General features: G+C 35.8%; 1 long non-coding RNA gene and 1 pseudogene across 1 annotated transcript; one reads left to right on the top strand and one right to left on the bottom strand.

Moving 5' to 3' along the window:
- The first annotated feature begins 1,369 nt into the window (after nt 1-1,369).
- Nucleotides 1,370-2,325, top strand: LOC120143854. Its single transcript, XR_005517984.1, has 2 exons — nt 1,370-1,671; nt 2,114-2,325. It is a non-coding gene; the product is annotated as an uncharacterized LOC120143854 (long non-coding RNA).
- Nucleotides 2,326-4,136: 1,811 nt separating this feature from the next.
- On the bottom strand, nt 4,137-18,870 carry LOC120143853 (annotated as a pseudogene).
- Nucleotides 18,871-19,799: the final 929 nt, after the last annotated feature.

The following is a 19,799-nucleotide window of genomic DNA, read 5'->3' as shown; positions in this document are numbered from 1 at the left end:
ATACCCCTGTTGTATTTCTGCCTCCCGTTCAGAAATGGACTTCTCCAGATTCACAATCATTCTCGGCAACTGCACTCGATTGTTGTTAGACCAGCTTTTAATTGCTTCCTTTAATTCTTTTAAGATGCTTTCAATTCCTCTCCTCTTTCCCCTCTTCAACTCTTTGATTTTCACTTTCAACATGTCTTGAAATCCCACCTCATTCATAAGGTAATTAAAAAGTTTGAAAGGTTTCAGACTCCAATTAACCTGACTTCTTTCCAACACCACTGCATTGTGATCCGAAATTAACTTTGGCAGTAAGACCTGAACAATGCCAGAAAACAACAGAAAAAAATTAGCATTCACAAAAAACCGATCTAGTCTAACAAAAGAATGAACTTCCCTATTATTTCACCACGTGAAGCTCCCTCCAACCAACGGTAACTCCACCAATTTAGCTTGGAAGATGAACTCCCTGAATAGCCTTATAGAATGTGAATTCTGAGTTTTTCCAATTTTCTCATCCCGAGACAAATATGAGTTGAAGTCGCCTCCTACACACAAAGGGCAATCCACTGTACCAATGAAACTAAGCAGTTCCTCAAAAAAGCCTCCTTCTCCTACTCAACGGTAGGACCATACACATTTAAAAAACAACACTCCTTTTTGCTTTCCTTGATCATTCCCTTAATTGCCACGAACCTTGTAGAAATTTGCTGCACCTGCGATATGAACCAGTTTTCATCCTATAAACTTAGGATTCCTCCAGACGCCCTTTCTGACGGAGACACAACAAACCCGCTAAGATTCTTTCCCCCTAAATTTTTCAACGTAGACGGTCTCACCAACTCTACTTTAGTTTCTTGCAAGAATAAGACAGAAAGTTTCCGGTTCATAACCACAATCCTTACCGCCCTTACCTTTTCCTTACTTCCCAACCCCTTGATGTTCCAAGTTACACACGAGAACCCAACCATTATACAAAAAGACTTACACCTTATCCAGAGCTATGAGATTAATTCCCACCCTCCTCGCTCCTGCTTTTAATCATTTCCGAAAACTTCTTGGCAAAAGCGTTCTTCCCTCCCCTAAAGGTTACTCCCATCATTTTAAGCAATGACTATTTTTATGTTGTTTGCTATAATATAGATGTTTACTTACATGATGATGTCTAAATTTTCCTTAACCATTTTATGATGGGATGTTTTTCCAATGATGGGCATTGTGAACTTAATGTCATCGAAACAGGTCAATATTTTGTCTCCCAGTGCTGGGTTTGAGACGGATTAATGGTCTGAAGGGAACATCTATTCTATGTTTGCACCTGTCACAAACTGATAGATGCACAGATGTGCATTATTTTTTCATTTGTTAAATTATACTGACATTTTTGTTTAACTGCAGCAAATTGCTGCATTCAATATTTTGCGAAGACGTCTAAAAACTGTGCCATCAAACTCTTTCAATGGTGATCAACTCAAACGAGCATCATCAGGCAACCCTTACTCCCAAATTTTACATCATAGTGGATCAAAAATTACTGAGGATGTTGATATGGACCAAGATAATGGGAATTTACAGAACGGAATTGACTTTGCTACACTGCAACAGTTTAAGAAAATGCAGCAACACCATATGCTAGCAAAATCACGAGCACAATTACGAAACAGTTCCACTTCAGTATTGAAGGTGTGTGACCTGCTTGTTCAGAGTCTTGTTTTCATTGTCAGGCATCATTTTTTTTTAAATATTTTGTTAGACATAAGTGCATATATTGTCAATTAGGTAAAGACAATGCCTTTCCTGTATGAGAGTTGGCTTCAAACTTTTATCGTCGTTATGTTTCACCTTTGTACGTTCATATATGTTACTCTGATTTGAAGGTGAATGTCAATATGAGTATGTTTCCTTCAAGTGAGTTTTGGATACGTGTATATGCCTGACATGAGTATGCTCTAAACTTTAGAAGTTCTATACACTTGAAGGACCATACTCTCCCCCATGTATCAGACATGGGAAGATACTTAAGACAATGAAGAGTCGGAGTAACATAGTTTAACACAGTTTGCCAAATATTTTTTTGGTTTTCCAGTATATTCTTATCAACGTATCATCTCTCTTCTACATCCAGGAGGGGCCCAAAAGTAGAGCCCCAACAATCTCCAACATTAGAGAGAAACAAGCCTCCTTCAAGATCATCTAGGAGAGGGCCGGGGCAGTTGCAGATTTAACTGCTGTCATTGCTGCCAATCAATAGTTCTAGTTCAATCGTACTCAAGCCACAGGCAATATTAGGTATATAGTTTGTAAAATTTTATATCTATAGTAGTTTGTTTCTATATTGAAACCCGTGGAGGCTGGGATGGTGAAAATTGGCTTTTAAATATAAGCTCGTGGGGGTTCCAAGTATTCAATCTCTTTTTTTTTCTCCCTCCTTTATGAAAATGATACACCCATGTGGTTGAGTCATTTTTTTTATTGAAAACCACATCGGTTTTTTTTGTTTTGTATAAAATAAGGATTAGCTAATGTACAAATAAATTGATTTTGGATATAACTAGGCATGTACAAAGAAAACCGTTTTATTCTATACTCTATAGGGATATTTGCCTTGCATATCTTGTTTTTATGTCTATTGCTTTCAGAAGTTTCAGAATGTGTACATTTTTGTTTTAAAGTCGTAGAGGGGTATTGAATCTTCAAACAGGGTGATAAAAACTAGTTGCATCCGTAGCTTTGCTCATGTGTCATACCGAACGCTCTAAAAAACTATAAATGATCGACAATCTCATATCAGATGGAAAGTGGGGTAGTTTGGGTGTGTTAACAATGACTTCACCTTGAAATGTTTTTATTAGTTTGGGGCGATTATAAGGTAGCATCTGTTCGAAAGACTTTCAACCATTTGACAATGAACGCTCAAACATTCCTATAGGCACCCTGTTTGAATTCGATACATCTAGAAATAACAATAATCTCTTTAACCACTAGGTTGCTTGGTTTGTGCACTTTACCTAAAACTTCTAGGCAAAACTATGGGACGTTATACTATTGGGTGAGTTGGAATGTACATCGAACTTTAAAGCATTAATCTAACCTTGAAAAGGAAATGAAAGTTTTTGGGCATATAAATTAGTGTGATGGACTAATTATCGGTCATAACTTTTTGTAAGATAATTATTGATACCAACGGCAATTCTAATTGTCTAATTTCATGCCAAGTGCCTCAACGAACGAATGGAATAGACAGTTTGGATGAACCGTGACTTCAAGTTTAATCTTTGAGAGTTGGGTAGACACAGAATTAATTTATACGCATACTGCAACATGACCATAAACATATTGAACGTATGTGGAAAACTCTTCTTAGACCGCTAGGAGAAAAAAAAAATAATGCTGAGCCATAGCATAAAAACTTCCCCGCAAAATTAACTCTTCATCTGGTGCTCCCCATGGGAACCGAGTTTGAGGAGCTTCATTGGCCGATTTTGAAGCAGATGCAGTATTAGTATTGATATTAAAGGTTGATTCAGATAAATGAGAATCTCCGGCAGTCAATGTCGATCCAGGAGGCAGGCGGGATCTTTATGTATCACGTACCTGGAATTCCAGGTCTCGTTGGCTCATCTAGATGTTCAGGTTTCCTTGACAGCATATTAACGATCCGGTGCATGTTTGGTCGCAATTTGGGATCATGCAGATAGCTCTGCTTGTTCCGTTTGGTCGCAACTTGGTATCATGCAGATAGCAGGTGGTTCTGTGGCAACCTCCAAGACCATGCCCTTTTTTGTAAAGCTTATACGCCTACAAAATCTACCGAACAAGGTCCGGTTAGGAAACAAATGTCATTCATAGAATACTTCGCTACTTTTAACCATTTTTAATTCATTAATTAAAAGAAAGCAATAATGTCAAAAGTTGAATATTCATGAAAAATTAGCAATGAAATATGTTTAATGTTTGGATGTTACCTTTTTCTTTCAAAAATAAAATAAAAGATCTTATATATATATATATATTAAAAAATAAAAGAACTCATCATGTTATTTAAAAGATAAAATTTAAAAGGCTATTCGATGCAAATGAATGAAAAATGACATTTCTGAGTTGATCCAAGTCTATGCACTTGAGATTCAGTGCAAAAGTGATAGCTCAACATAATTTTGTGGCATTAATGAAGTGGTACCACCAAGTTAATATTATTACATCTTTTAATATTCACTGGCTGAAAAAAAAAATTCGTGCGTTCAACATTGGACTTAAATAACCCATACAAATGCAGAACACTGATGATGAAACCCATTCATCCTTTGCACATGCTTCTCATCTTCGAACAACATCGAAACCGATGGCACCAACCAAAAACACACAGATTGACTATTCATATTTAACACTACAAGAGGCCTGTGCTCCCACCAAATGGATTGTTTGCATGTGGTTCACCATAAGGGACCATTTGGTTCACTGGAAATGCCCCTAAACCTGCATCACCAAAAGGATTTGATGGGCCCATCATCAAATGTTGCTGCTGCTGCTGCTGTTGTGGCAACGGATAGGTAGTTGGTTGGTAAGAACCAAAAGGATTTGTTTTGCTGTTGAGCCATTGCTTCCATTTGAACTGCTGTAGGGGGAGCAACGTTATTTGACACAGCAAATGGATCCTGTACCTCAAACGGATTTGGTGCTGCACTCCCACATACAGGCTGCTGGGAAGCTGTATATACAGCTGAGTCGTATAGACCGTTGAGAGTGAGCGAGTCCAATCCACCAGCCTGGAAATCATCAATAAAAAAATCGGTCAGATAATTAGCATTATTCTACTGACTCGGGTCCCCAGTGTATTCTCATTCAGAGACTTTGAACTGTCTCAGTTGCATGCATGACATCATTAAAATGGCACAAGGAATGAAATCTAAACTGAATGCAAGAAGAATGACACTTGATAAAAAAACTTACTACAAACTAAAACCAGAACTAAGAAGCCGTTGTTCCGAAATACACAAGTCTAGAATTAGCATATATTTATTTCATACAAGTACACTAATTTAATGATCTCAAGTGTTTTCCAATACTAAGTCATATTTCACACAGACGTGTGTTACTCAAAATTAGGTGAGAGAAGGATCTGGAAATGTCTTACACAGGTATGTTTAAAAAAATGTTCTTTTTATTATTATATGTTTCGGGCATGAGAAGTGAAAGCACAGAAAGGGCATACCAATTGCCTTTCAGTTGGTGCAGAAATATCAGTGCTTGGTGTTGTGACGAGGGCAAGTTCCCATCCATTAGGATCGAATTCTTTTGGTTGCCCGGCACTAGAATTAAATGTGAAAGCAGGATCTGCAAAAAAATAATAAAAAGTGCACCTTCTTAGCATTGCAACGCCAAAAAGATTATATTAGCCATCAAATAATGGAAGGGGGGCAAAGGCAAGGGACTAAGAAACATAGTTTACCAGATTCTGTTGGAACAATGGCTAGTGCTAAAGCATTACTTTCCTCAATTGCTGAGGCATTAGGTGCAGAATCATTCAATCCCTGAACCCAACAAAATGCAGTCAACAAAACAAAGAAATAGACAAATAGGATAAGGCTATGAAACTCGAAAAGAAACATACCAGTAAATCGTCAGTGTCCAAGTTGGTCTGAGGTGCTAGAGGGGGAGCAGTCTCGACACTGGAAACAGGAACATCATCAGCAGGTGCAGATGGTTCAGGTTCATCATTGGATGATATTTTATCTTCAGAAGGACCTTCCTCAGGTCTGTATGTTAATTGAAGCTGTAATAATTGACACCATTAGTTCTTTAGCATATATCAGATCAAAATAATTCTAAATTCCAAGGCAATTTGAGAATTCTATATTAAACACAAAGGCGAGAAAAAAGGAAAAAATTACAACTTAAAAGGTCATTCATCTTAAGGATCCTAATATCCAGAACCAAGTTATATAGTAAACTTTTGCCATTACATTTGCAATAGCAATCAATCATGTTTGGTCTTACCATCTCAGCTTATATTTGATTCTAGCTTCCTCTAGTCTTGATAGCACTTTCTATAACATTATTTTCATCTTTGGTTTCGACATTTTCGTAATGAAAAACAATCTCTAGCAACATTCCTCATATTTCCCAGAGTTCATTTTAATTCATGTCCAGTTAATTGTTAGATTTAACAATATAATCTAACACATCATGCAAATAAAGTTTAAAAACAACCCGAAATCCCTATCATATTGATAGACAATACAATTTTTGTCATATATATTTAACAGTTGAACAAATAGCATGCATAACCTGCACGAATTAGACATGAAATACAACCATTAGATTAAAAAATATATAAAACATATAAAAAAAATTGACAGGGCGTGTAAGTTAACTAGTTTTACACTAGTGTGAATAAATCTCTATTATATGTAGCATGCATGTACGCATGCATATTTGTGTGTGTTATCACTTATCAGGAATATAGTTGAAAGAGTACTAACCAACGGTTCCGTTGGGACAGAAACCACACGTGGTGCCTCTCTAATATACTCTTCCATGGTAGCAAGAAAAGATTGTGGAGGCTGGAACAATGATAATGATTAGTTAACATCAAAGGATTGAACAAAAAAAATCACATAAGAGAACTTAAACAAAAATTCACCTCCATAGAATCCATACCTCCCGGAGAACAGGAAACTGGAAGTTCCTAGCAAGTTCCAATCCTTTGCAAACTTCGTAAAAATCAGAAAGACTATTAGCCTGCATCATAGAATTAATTATATCTTTACCAAACCAACCACAACTACTAACCAAATAACAATGTAATTCAATAACCAGAAAAGTAACTACTTGGCTAAATATTTGATACAAATGTAACTATTAAGAAATTATATCTTCACCTGTTGACCAGCTCGCTTGTATACATCAAGTGCTTTGACAGCTTCATGTCTAGGCATCTCAAAAAACTGCAATGAAATCACAAATCAAGCTATTGTGAAAAGGGGGGATAAAATAATTAAAAAAAGTATCAACCTGAAACCAGGAAATTATTTTCTAAACAATAAAAAACACATCACCTTGTCAACAAGATTGATAATTCCATTATTAATAACACAATATATTTTGAAGCTCTCTTTTAATACCTGAAAAGTGCAGCATTGTGAGGTTAATGTAGTTTCAAAAGCAAAGTATTTCCATTGTCAGATACTTCTAATCTTAATAATTCATATGATAAGGTAAAGGAATTCCTAAGAGAAGTACAAAAATAGATTTCCAGTATTTTTTTTAACACAGGAAAATCTCTTACGATCTTTATAGTAAAAACAAAGGTGCAGATGCATAACAGGGTCTAAAAATCTTAATCTAAATCTAAAATTTTGAACATCCATAGATGACACAATCAATTTTTTAATGATAGGACTTCTATTAACATCAGTCATTGATTTACATGCAGGAAGCATAACTTTTAAACTCAAAACTGGAACCCATCGTCTGTAAATCAAACATCTCCGCTCCTATCCCTCCATTTCAGGAGGCAGCTTAACATGATTCTATGGGTAGCAAAATTTAGCAGACATGTTCCTGCTCGTAACCCGTTTTAGGAATTCAAATGTGACCCATGTACTCGCTAGAATTAAATTATAAAGAATTTGTTGATTTTGGCCATGATCTTCTAAGAAATTCAGCCAAATTAAAACAGTGAAATTTTCAAGAAGTTTAGTCAATTAAAATAAGAGGTAAACAGTTCGGGTTCATAAAATCAAGGGACTCAAAGTTCGATGAGAAATGTTATGGATTGGTGCAATTTATCTCTAAAATGGTTTTGAGACAGGCTGCGAAGTTCAGAGGACTGATTTTTTTTTTATAAGAATTGAAGGCCTCGTTAAAAAACCCCTTCTTGATTAATGGAGCTTGTAAGTAAGCTCCTTAATCAGTGAAAGAAGGAAAAGAGTGCCTTAGGATTTCATTCAACATGAAATAACATAAGATACATCCAGATAAAACCACCCCATCAAAATCAGAAAACCAAAAAACACCCGTAAACAACCAAATACAACAAACTAACTTAGCCTAATCCAACTTAGCTAAGGCAACAACCTCTATTTGTTTGACCTGTTACCACCCTAGTAACACTTACAAACTTTAAGCCTATACAAAGGCCAAAGAAGAACACAAAACATTTAAACAATAAGCCTGTAACAATCAGCCAATCCCCTCCTTAGCTAACTTGTCGGCCTCCATGTTACAACTCCTAGGAATCAATCTAAGAAAGATATCCTTATCAGAAATTGAAGCCCCCAATTTCCTCCACCAAAGCACTGAAAAATGTAGGGGCAGAGTGCGGCTTTGAAATCCATTCCACTGCATTTTTACAATCAGTCTCAATAATAAGTCTTCCCTTCTTAGCCCATACAGAGGAATAGAAAACATCAATTCCTTCCTTAATAGCTTTCAATTCTTCCAAAGTAGGAGGACCAGGCCCTACAGCAGTCGAGAAAGTGGCTAAAGTATAACAGTTTGAATCTTTTAAAATACCTTCAATTCCACCCTGCAACTCATCTCCTCTTACTGCCCCATCAACATTGAATTTAAACACATCCGGTGGAGGTGGAATCCAACAATTAACCTTCTTTGCGAAAGGAGAATTATGAAACTTATCTGCCAGCGAAGGATCTCCTACTAGTAAATCTGTCTGAATACGAACAGTAGGGTATTTAGCTAAATACCATTTAGCCAACCTAAACCTGGCGATGAAGAATAGAGCAGAACAATCAAATTTCCCGATCTCAAACACCACCAGATTCCTAACCTTCCAAATTGACCAGAAAACAACACCCGGGATAAAACTCCAAATAGGAGAATTTTTCCTTAGATACGACCAAGAACAAAGAAGGGAAATGGGGTCTTGAGGCAAAGCAGTAGAAATATCACATAACCTTAGAAATTTATTATAAATCTCTCTTGCAACAAAACAAGAGAAGAACAGGTGTTCTATTGTTTCTTCATGAATATGGCATAAAGGACAAAGCACATCTTCCAAAGGAATCCCTCTCTTCTTCAACTCCCCTCTAACTGCCAATTTACGATGACAAATCTGCCAAATAAATGTTTCAACTCTAGGAGGAGCCAATCCAGACCATACCCACTTATTCCACTCAAACCTTCCTTCAGAACCGCAGGATAACGTCAATCTACAAGACTTGACCGAGAGCAGTTTATCCCCCTTTCCCGACCAAGCAAGAAAGTCATCCACTGAATCGGACAAAACTATATTATCAATCAAGGACATTAAGGCAATCCACTGATCCAATTCCCAATCGCATAAATTTCTTCTTAACTGAATATTCCAAACCCATACATTATTTTCAAAACCACCAAACTCAGCTAATTTCCTCCATTTATTAGTCGATAGAGCAAATATTCTAGGGAATTGAGTTTTTAAGGTCAAATTATTAACCCAAACATCATTCCAGAATTCTATCGACCGACCATTCCCTACTTGGAACTTTGTATTAGCTCTCAAAAAGTCTCCAATCTGATCCCTTTTCACATAATTGTTCAGAATACCACTCCATATCCATGAATCTAGTGGAGAAACAACCTTTGATATTGAAAGATACAAGTTACTAACGTTATTTTTACAGCAGATCATCTTTTTCCACTGACTGTTTTTTTCATTTGCGAATTTCCAAACCCATTTCCCAAGCAAGACTCTATTCATCAAACTCAGATCTAAGATTCCCAACCCACCCTCTTCAAATGGTTGACAAACCGATTTCCAATTCACCCAGTGAATTCGTTTCTTAGCTTGATCTTCTCCCCAAAGAAACTTAGCCATCAGAGAATTTAACTTCTGAGTTACCTTGTATGGAATTTTGAAAATAGAGAGGTAAAACATCGGCAAGGAGGACAACATTGATTTAACCAACACAAGTCTTCCAGCCATCGATAAAGAATTAGCTTTCCATCATGCTAATCTTTTATTAAAATTCTGGATTACCGGTTCCCACATAACCTCTGAATTCTTCTTTGAGCCAAGCGGTAAACCAAGATATGTCATAGGAAAATACCCCACTCCACAGCCCGCTTCCTTTGCCCAATCTTTTAGCATGTCATCTTCCATATTAACCCCATACAAAGTGCTCTTAGACAGATTTAAATGCAGCCCTGACATTAAGCTGAAAACCCTCAAAACTCTCCTAATATTTAAGATCTGTGTTGGAGAATCTCTGCAAAATAAGATTAGATCATCTGCAAACTGTAAACGTGTCAGAGGACTGATTGTTCAGTGGATTCCTCCTCCAGTTGGTTAGTTGTTATTTCAATGGATAAATAATTTAGTAAACTTTGTACATTGTGCAAATGGAAAAGAAAAGCCTCTGATACGTTTAAACTTTGATTTTAACAGTAGAACTCAGATTCCACTAATCAAAAACTCAAAACAAGAACTGGGGACTAGATAAGAATCATACATGTGGCTCTTATTAATAACAACACACAACAGTTCAATCAATTCACAACTCTTCATGTGCCATTCGGTCAAAGACTTCCAAGGTAGATTAGTTCAGTGACTGGAGACCAGTAAAAAGATAGAGAGAAGAGAACTAGTGGATTACAAGTGCTCTAAGCCATACAACATGTATTCCTTTTCTAGGGTCTGAGCAGAAGATATTTATTTTGAGATTGTTCATTCTTATTCATCATACGACATGATGAAGACATATAATAGATCAAGTAGAATGAAAATCATAAATAAACAAGAGGGGAGCTCGAAAGCAAAATTTGGAATCTAAGAAGACATACTGCATAAGTGAAGAATGTTGAACAGTCTACATTCTGGTAAAAGTGTGTCGGTTAGTAAAGCAGAGGGGTTTTTATAATAATGTTTATTCAAGGTCTAGGAGGTGGGGAGTTAAGAGCTGTATTGAAAAAGGTTCAGATTATTTTACTTTGAATGAGGCAGAGGGAGTGGCAGAGGCATTGAAATGTTGGAATGTTAGTAGGGTGTAAGTTTAGAGGAGGTGAGAAAACATTCATGGACAAAGCGGTTCCTTTGGTTAAGGAGAGAGATTTGTATGGAGGAAGATAATCGGAAAAGGTTAATAAGGTTATGGTACGATGATGATGGTTGAGCGGTCGATAATGTCTTGGAAAGTTAGGGGTTTGGGTAGGAGGGTTAAAGCTCGAGTTGTAAGGAGGTTTGTTGATGAGAAGAAGCCTTTAATTTTATTTTTACAGGAATCAAAAGTGGAAGGTGAGAGCCATGCGTTAGTGAGGAAAATGGGATGGAAAATTCTAAAACATCTTCAATACCCTGAACTCCTCTTTTAACCAGTTCAGTCTTAACTGCTAGCTTCTGAAGAACACCTTGCCACACATGATTCCACTCTTGGAGGTAGCAGACCCCTCCAAATTATATTTTTTCGGAAATGAACCTCCTTTAAACCTGAAGAACACAACTTATCACAAGAGCTAACAGAATACACACCGTCCCCATTGCCTTTCCATATCAAACCATCATTGGATTCTTTATAAAGTGAGAAATTTGAAATGATATCCATCAAATTAGACCATTGTTCAAATTCCCAATCATTTAAATTTCTTCTCAATTGAACATCCCAAATCCAGCCCATAGATCGATATTCACCAAACTCACATAATTTGCCAATCTTGTTTGATGAAATAGAAAACAATCTAGGAAAATGACCAAAAGCGGATAATACATAGCCGAAATATCTTGCCAGAACCGAATGAACTTTCCATCACCAACTTGAAACTACACAAGCTTCGAAACTTATAACCGAAAGGGTCATCTTTGAAATGGTTATTCACCATTGATCTCTAAATCCAAGAAGCTTGAACTGGAACCTTTCTGTCAAACAATAATAAGGATGAATCAATATTGTATTTACTGCAAATAATTTTCCTCCAAACAGAGTTTCTGTCATTAGTAAACCTCCATGACCATTTCCCTAATAGAGCTTTGTTCATACTGTTAAGATTCAGTACACCCAGGCCTCCTTCATTCTTTGGTTTACACACATTGGACCAATTAACCCAATGTATCTTGTTTTTACCATTGCTCTCTCCCAATAAGAACTTAGATATGATTGAATTGAGGATTTTGAAAACCGAGGCTGGAATCTTAAACATCGACAAAAAATAAGTAGGAAGTGAGCATAGGACCGACTTAACCAATACCAATCTCCCTGCTAATGAAAGAGTAGAAGCCTTCCAACCAGCAAGTTTCTTGTAGAAATTTTGAACCACCGGATCCTATAGACCTGATGAATTCCTATTAGCACCGAGTAGAAGTCTTACGTAATCTGAAGGAAAGCACCCAACGGAACAACCAATAGACTTTGCCCACTCCTGAACTTCCTCTTGAGTCGAGTTAATTCCAAACAATTTACTTTTCTTTAGATTCAGTTGAAGACCAGACATAACTTCAAACACTCTAAGAACCCTCTTCACATTCAAAATTTGCATCTTCGAAGCTCCACAAAAGATGATAAGATCATCAGCAAATTGCAAGTGAGTTAAATTAAAAGACCCCTCCTCTCTTCCTATAACTATTCTAGAAAATAACCCCTCAGAAATTGACTTTACAACAATGGAGACAGAGAACAACCCTGGCGAAAACCCTTTGCCATTGGGAATTCCTCAGAAGGAACTCCATTGAACAATACTAAAACAGAGGTTGTAGTTACACATCTCCTTATCCAACCACTCCATCTGGATCCAAAGCCCATATTCTCCATTACCTTGAACAAAATAGGTCAATCAACTGTATCATATGCCTTCTTGAAGTCAACCTTGAAAAAGCAACCCTTGAGCCCGTTTTTCCTCCAAAAATTAATTCCCTCATTAGCAATACGAGAACAGTTCAATATTTGACGACCAGGGATTGAAGCAAATTGTGTCGGACTGATGATGTCTCTAATACAACTTCTTAACCTCCTCGAAAGACACTTAGATAGGATCTTATATACCCCTCCTACTAAGCTTATAGGTCTATAGTCATCTAAATCACCAATGTTAGAGCCCTTTGGAATGAGAGTAATGAAAGTGTGGTTAATACCATGTTCCCAATCTTTCCCCAAATAGAAGTTGTGGAAAAATTTCAGAATTTCATCCTTAAGGACATGCCATAACCTTTTGAAAAAACCCAAATTTAATCCATCTGGCCCCGAAGCTTTATCACTATAACACAACTTTAATGTATCCCAAAATTTTTCTTCTGAAAATTCCTTTTCTAAAAATAGACTTTGCTCCAAGGAAATTATAGAAAAATTCAACCTTATATCTTCTACTTCCAAGATAGACCGAACATTAAAGATTTTAAAAAATGATCCCTGACAATGGCCTTGATAACAGTCAGGTCTTGGATAATCTTTCCCTCGACTTTTAGAGCATTCATAGCATTCCTCTTTCTTCTAACTTGTCGACACATATTTTCGTCCGATCGTATTATATGGCATTTACGTGTTAATTTATGTGTTATTATTTATAGTATATAGTGTAGCTGTATTATATTACATAATATATACATACTATATTATAATTATGTAACATATATTATATTATTACTAACTTATTTTCATTTGTTTACAGAATCAGGCCCATTACAAAACTGGTAAACTGATACAAACAAATCCAGAGGCCCAGTGTTTACAAACTCAAAAGTCTACTACAATAGTGGACCCAAGCAGCAACCCGGTCCACTTAAGCAACCCGGGACCCGGTTCACTGGAGCGACCCGAACTGGTTAGGGTTTCAAAACCCTAACCCTATCTTTCATTCTAGCCATTTCTCACCAGCGCCGCACCCGCCGCAGACTCCCCACTCCTCACGCCTCCAACGACAGATTTTCAAGGCATCAGGGAACAACCAACAAACAAACAATATTAGTTCAAATAGGAGTCTCTAAAAAATATAAAGAGAAATACAAAGATCACTAGAGATTACATATGAATACCCGAGAGAAATACAAAGAGAAAATACAAAAAAAATAAGGCAAATCGGAGCAAAGTTATACTCTTCGAAAGTAAATACGCAAATAACAGAGGTATTTTTTACCTATATTGATTCGGTTCCCGCTTGCATGTGGCTCGAGTTTTATTTTTTTCCTTTTATTTATTTATTTTTCTTCTTTTTATTTCTTTTATTTTATTTAATTTGTTTTCTTAATTTAGTTAACTTATTTGGTTTTTACTTTTTTTATATATTTTGCATTTATTTTCTTTTTATTTCGTGACATTTTTATAGTTATTGTCTTATTGATTCTGCATTTTACTTTAGCTAATATTTTTTTTGACTTTTTTTAAGGGCACGCTTTTAAATCTATTAAAAGTGAGCAATTCAGATCGAACTTTTATCTTTCAATTTAAATTACATTTTTCTTAATTAAGACAATTGAAAATTAATTAGTACCGAAAGGACAGTTTAAGGGTGCTAATCCTTTCTTAACTGTTATCGACTCCCGAATCTTACATATCTTTGGTAAGACGCAGATCAGGTAAGAAATCATGATATTCGATCAACTCATTCTTTTGTTTAAAATAAATTATCGGTGGCGACTCTAACCATTTTCTTAAGTCGGAGCCCAATTCTGAGTCTATCTGAAAGACGATCGCGACAACTTGGCGACTCTGCTTGGGAATAAACTCCTGTTGTAAGTCAGGCTGATGTTAATTTCCAGTTGTCTTTTTAATAAAAATTGTAAGTTTAAATTTTAAGGTAACTTTTTCGATCCTTATTACTTAATTTTGATTATCTTTTCAAATAAATAGTTGTACTGACGGTTTCTTTCAGTGGTTTCAGCTTATCAAACTTGTTTTTCCATCTAAGGCTCTATACTCGAGCTCTGAACACTGTTTAAGTGGGGGTGAAAGGGAAGCCCTTCGTGAAAATTTATTCTTCGTACGAGCTTAGAAAGTAGCCTTCCGGATTCATATACTTTATGTCTTCGTGAGAATTTATTCTCCGTGCGGGCATAAGGGAATGTATTCTCTCGAGTTTAACTTAATCCACATGAGCCTGTAATAGATTTAAGACTAAGGGTCTGGCAAGCCCAAAGGGGCACCAGCAATGAGAACTCGGAAACCTTTTTTAGAACCTAAACAGGAAGATGATGGAAATTAGAGCATACCCCAAAACTCAATGTCAAAGAAGTCGTTGAGTCATAGAAGGGTGTTCTGAATGGAAGTCGTAGCTGCAAAGACATGCTCACTCTCGACTATTTGGAGTGGCGAAGGTTAAGGAAAAACGACATCATTAGAAGAAGACTGCTGGATATGGTTAGGGAATGGATGGTTGTTTTTCAGCTAAATCATGCATTAAGAATTTTTTTGATCGGGTTGGTAATGAGGGGAATGATGGTATTTGGGAAAGGCATGTATGGGTAGGGGGTAGCACCACCCCGTGTGGAAACTTTTGTTTGGCAAGTTGCACATTAAAGAGTGGCGGTTAAGGAGGAACTGTTGAAGCGAGAAGTGGATGGGATTGATGATTCCTTATGTCCGATGTGTGGTAAGTTTGTGGAGTCGGTTTCACATCTTTTTTGCATTGTGAGGTGGTATGGGGTTTGTGGTCTAGATTTTTGAATTATTAGACTGTTTCATTTGTGGTTCCAAAGAATTTGATTCCTTTCATAATTTTGTGGGATGATCTTGTTCCGAGCTCCATTATTTGGAAATTCATTCCAAGGGCAGTGTTGTGGACTGTGGTCGGTTTGGAAGTGTAGGAATGAGATAATTTTTAAGAAAGGGAAGGTGGATATTGCGTTGTTTTTTCTTGTTCAATTTAGAATTGCTTCTTGGTTTGGTGCTAGATTTAAGGATGTGCATACTCCTTTTGACTCCTTAGTGGGTTATATAAAACCAGCAGATTTTTTGGGAAGACAGAAAAAGGGTTGTTCTCCTTCATCTTGGTGGGTACCTCCTCTGGATGAGTTCATAAAACTTAATGTTGATGGTGTGATGGTAAAGGGATGGGATAAAGGAGGAATAGGTGGACTGATTTAGGATAGTAGAGGTATGATGCTCGGTTCATTTTTAGAGAAGGTTGGGGGTGGTCCTCCTATACTTGCAGAGATATTGGCGATCAAAAGAGGGTTGCTTCTTATTGAAGAATCAGGATCTGTCCCAAGTTAAAGGATTATTCTAGAATCGGATTCTAGTACTACATTGAAGTGGATTAAAAACCCGAATATATGTACCCCTATGTTTCAGTCCTTGGTGAAAGATGTAGCTACTCGTGTGGAAGGACATGATATTATTATAAGGCATATCCTGAGAGCTGCGAATTGGGAAGCTGATAAGTTAGCTAAAGATGGTATAGATTGATTAATAGGCTCTGTGTTTGGGTTGTTAAGGTGTTGTGAAATGTTTGTATTACTGAAGGGTGTTTTGGTTTCAGTGTTATGTAATTAGTGTTATGATGTAACAGTAGGTTGTTTGGTACTGGTTGTGTATTATTGTTCTGATTAATAAAATTCATAGACACTCTTTTCCTCCTTCCAATGTCCTTCATGTTACTGTTGTAACATGGAGGGTATGAAGGGGGTTTTTAATGAGGCCTAATTTTCTATCAAAAAGAAGACATACTGCATGAAAGCCAGGAAAACATCAAGATGCCAGGAAAACATCAAGATGCCACTAGTGATGATTCAAAATAAGATTTCAGGACTAAATAAAATGACACGAACAGAAAACAAAGAGAGACTAAGAAATTGAACGTACCAGAGCCAAGGCATACTGTATAACGTAGTTTACCACAGCAGCACCTTCTGGCTGCAAGGATAGCAAAGAAGCCCATTAACTTTCCAGATAAATAAAAATAACAAAATCTGAACAGTTGATGAAACAAAACTCATATTAGACAAGATTAAAATATAATAATACCCGGCAACCAATGAGACGATAAAGCAATTGCTGCAGAACAGGCAACTGCTCCAACAATTCTTCACTGCCCAATTCCCTTGTTCTGCTGTAACCCTGCCAATTTAGAAGAACCAAAATTGCAGCAGACCAAGAACCCAAAATGGTACAATCAAATACCTATGTAATGCTACGGAACAAATATTCCCAAAAGAATGATACCTTGTCCTCCCCCTGGGAAGGCCTTGGGAGACGCTCAGCTTCAATGTCATACTTCAGAATCCTAAAGCATTCAAGTCTTTCTTCCAAAAATAATGCATATGTACGCACCCAAGCAGAGCAATCCCATGCTATAGAGCATATACAAAAAGGGGGGGCAAGGATGAATACGCAAAAAAATCAGAAGTTTTTGCTCATGACAAGAAGACATGTACAGAAGACGGAGACAAATGCATGGACCAATAGGCAAAAGAGTAGAGAGAGATTAAAGGCTCACCGATAGGGCTAGAATCATCCTTGAAATTAGAAAGTTGAAGAATGTGTGCTCTTTGAGAGAAGTTTAGAAGTTCTTCTCTGAAAGTAGGATCACCCTCCCTCAGAGCCCTATGGATAACTATAAGAGTTTTCAATGCAACCTATAAAATAAAGGAAGAGGAAAAATTACAATACATGTTCATTTACCTATATCAAAACAATAGCTAGATGTTGACATATCATAAAACATCAGTACAAAGTAATTTGTTAAGTCATTAATGATAATTATGATGCATTCAAAGACTTAAAGAATCCAAATCATGAATAAACCATCTTTCAGGGTAAATCTCATGCCCAAGAAGATTAATTAATCATTCACCAAAAACCAAAGATTCACTGATCATGTCAAAGCTAAAATCGAAAATATTACATAAAAACCTAAAACAGTATTTGTAGTCAATATCATTTCAGAGTGTCTAGAAACACATATGCAACTAGAAACTAGTCCAAACAACCACCCAAAATGCATGCATAATTAGAATAATGAAGATCAGCCGAAGGGAAAAGGTACGAATGGAAGATACTGAAATGAACTCTCATCATAGTATACATTTTGAATGTTGCACTCTTCCGTAAGTATTACAGCAAAACATATGCTATGATGCACAGTGGTACCAGGTATAATTGATGGTAAAAAATTCTAATACATAAACATGCCAGTTGACAAAGCAATAAAAAAAACAAATAACTTAACTCTGGAAACATTAGTGTTGAATGCACATTAAAATAGCAATTGTAGACCCCCACTTCATTTCAAAGCAGAAACACCATCATCCAGATGAACATTGATTTCATATCAATTTTAAAGGCAAGAAGTCCTAATATTTCCTTATCATAATTACAAAAACAAAAAATATCAAGGAAATAATACCGTCCAATTATGAGTCTTGGCCAATCGGCGGGAAAGCGCATGAATGCAATAAGCAACATCTGCTCGAGGCCGAACCGCTGATGTGGCTAACAAGATTTCTACAAAGAAAAACAAAATACATACATATCCGATCCCAGAAATTGAAAACCCCAGAAAATTATATTGGATCCGTAAAATAGCAATTCAAAAAATCCAAAAGAACTCACTTCTAAGATGCCTTTCTTTAGGAGGACACTCGACATGGTTAGTAGCTTTAACTATAGCCACATCCAAATCCTAATTATAAACATTTCACAAAAAAAACAAAATCAAATCCAATAAAATTCCACATGCTAAATATAGGGGAAAGAGAAGAGATCTGTGAAACATTACAGCGTAATCGCTATTGACATGAGCGAGACCGACTTTGGTGGAATCCTTAAGAGCGCCATACGCTTTTCTCCATGTGTGAAGAGTCCCCATTTGTAGCGTCTAACCGCTCAGATCGCTCTTAAAAAGAAGACCCTTTCGGATTTTCACTTTCCTTTCTCAAACTTTCTATATTTTATTGCTAATAATTTAAGTTTTGCTACGGATTTTGTTTTGGTTTCTTTTCTCTTTGTCAGAGAGAGAGAATCCAAAGATGGGCTGTCGTTGCTGAACTGATGGACGCTTCTATCTCCACTGCAAGTACACGAATGATCCTTAATTATAATGTACTATTTTGTTGAGTGTTATATTTATTACTAATTATAAAATAATCTTTTAATTATAGATTGTTATTTTATTGAGTCTCTCAATTTTTAAAAGTTATAAAATGATTAACTAATTATTCATATATTCCACATATATCCTTTTTATTAAAAAATTGACGACTCTTTGTGTTGGATGTTAATCTTCTAACTGGGATATAATAAATTTGATCTTAAAATTTTATACAACTATACAGTTCAAACGATTCTGAGATTAAATTTTATCATATGTATAATCGAGTGACTATTTCATAACTCCACCTTAGGCGACTGTAAATTTTTTTAGTGAAAAGGATGAGTTTGTAAAATATGTATAATCGAGTGATTGTTTTATAACTTTTAATACCATAATGACTAAACAAAATAATATTATATAATTGAAGGACTATTTTATAACTTTTAATAATTAAATGACTTAACAAAGTAATATCCTATAGTTAGAGGATCATTTGTGTACTTTACCCTTATTATTATTATAATTTTCAATAAAATAGAATTAGTACTTAATCTTTTTTTTTTCTTTTTACTAAATTTTACAGTTTGATATTTTGCCATTAAACAGGCAGAATCCTTTAAAAATATTAAAATTGAATAACAATATGTATTTGAATTTATATTTTTTAGATATTTTAATAATAATTATATCAATTAATTAAATTATAAAATATTTGTACCTAATTTTATGTTCAGATAAATTCACATACTTTTGTAGATTAAACCATTCAAACTCAAGTTATCTAAAAATTATATTATACTTATTCGCTGAAATTATTCTTTAAATTTATATTAAATTCATTTTTAAAATTGTTTAAA

Source organism: Hibiscus syriacus, unplaced genomic scaffold (genome assembly GCF_006381635.1).
Source record: "Hibiscus syriacus cultivar Baekdansim isolate YM2019G1 unplaced genomic scaffold, ASM638163v2 tig00110864_pilon, whole genome shotgun sequence".
In the NCBI taxonomy this organism is placed as follows: domain Eukaryota; kingdom Viridiplantae; phylum Streptophyta; class Magnoliopsida; order Malvales; family Malvaceae; genus Hibiscus; species Hibiscus syriacus.
This window is presented reverse-complemented; position numbering and strand designations above follow the sequence as displayed.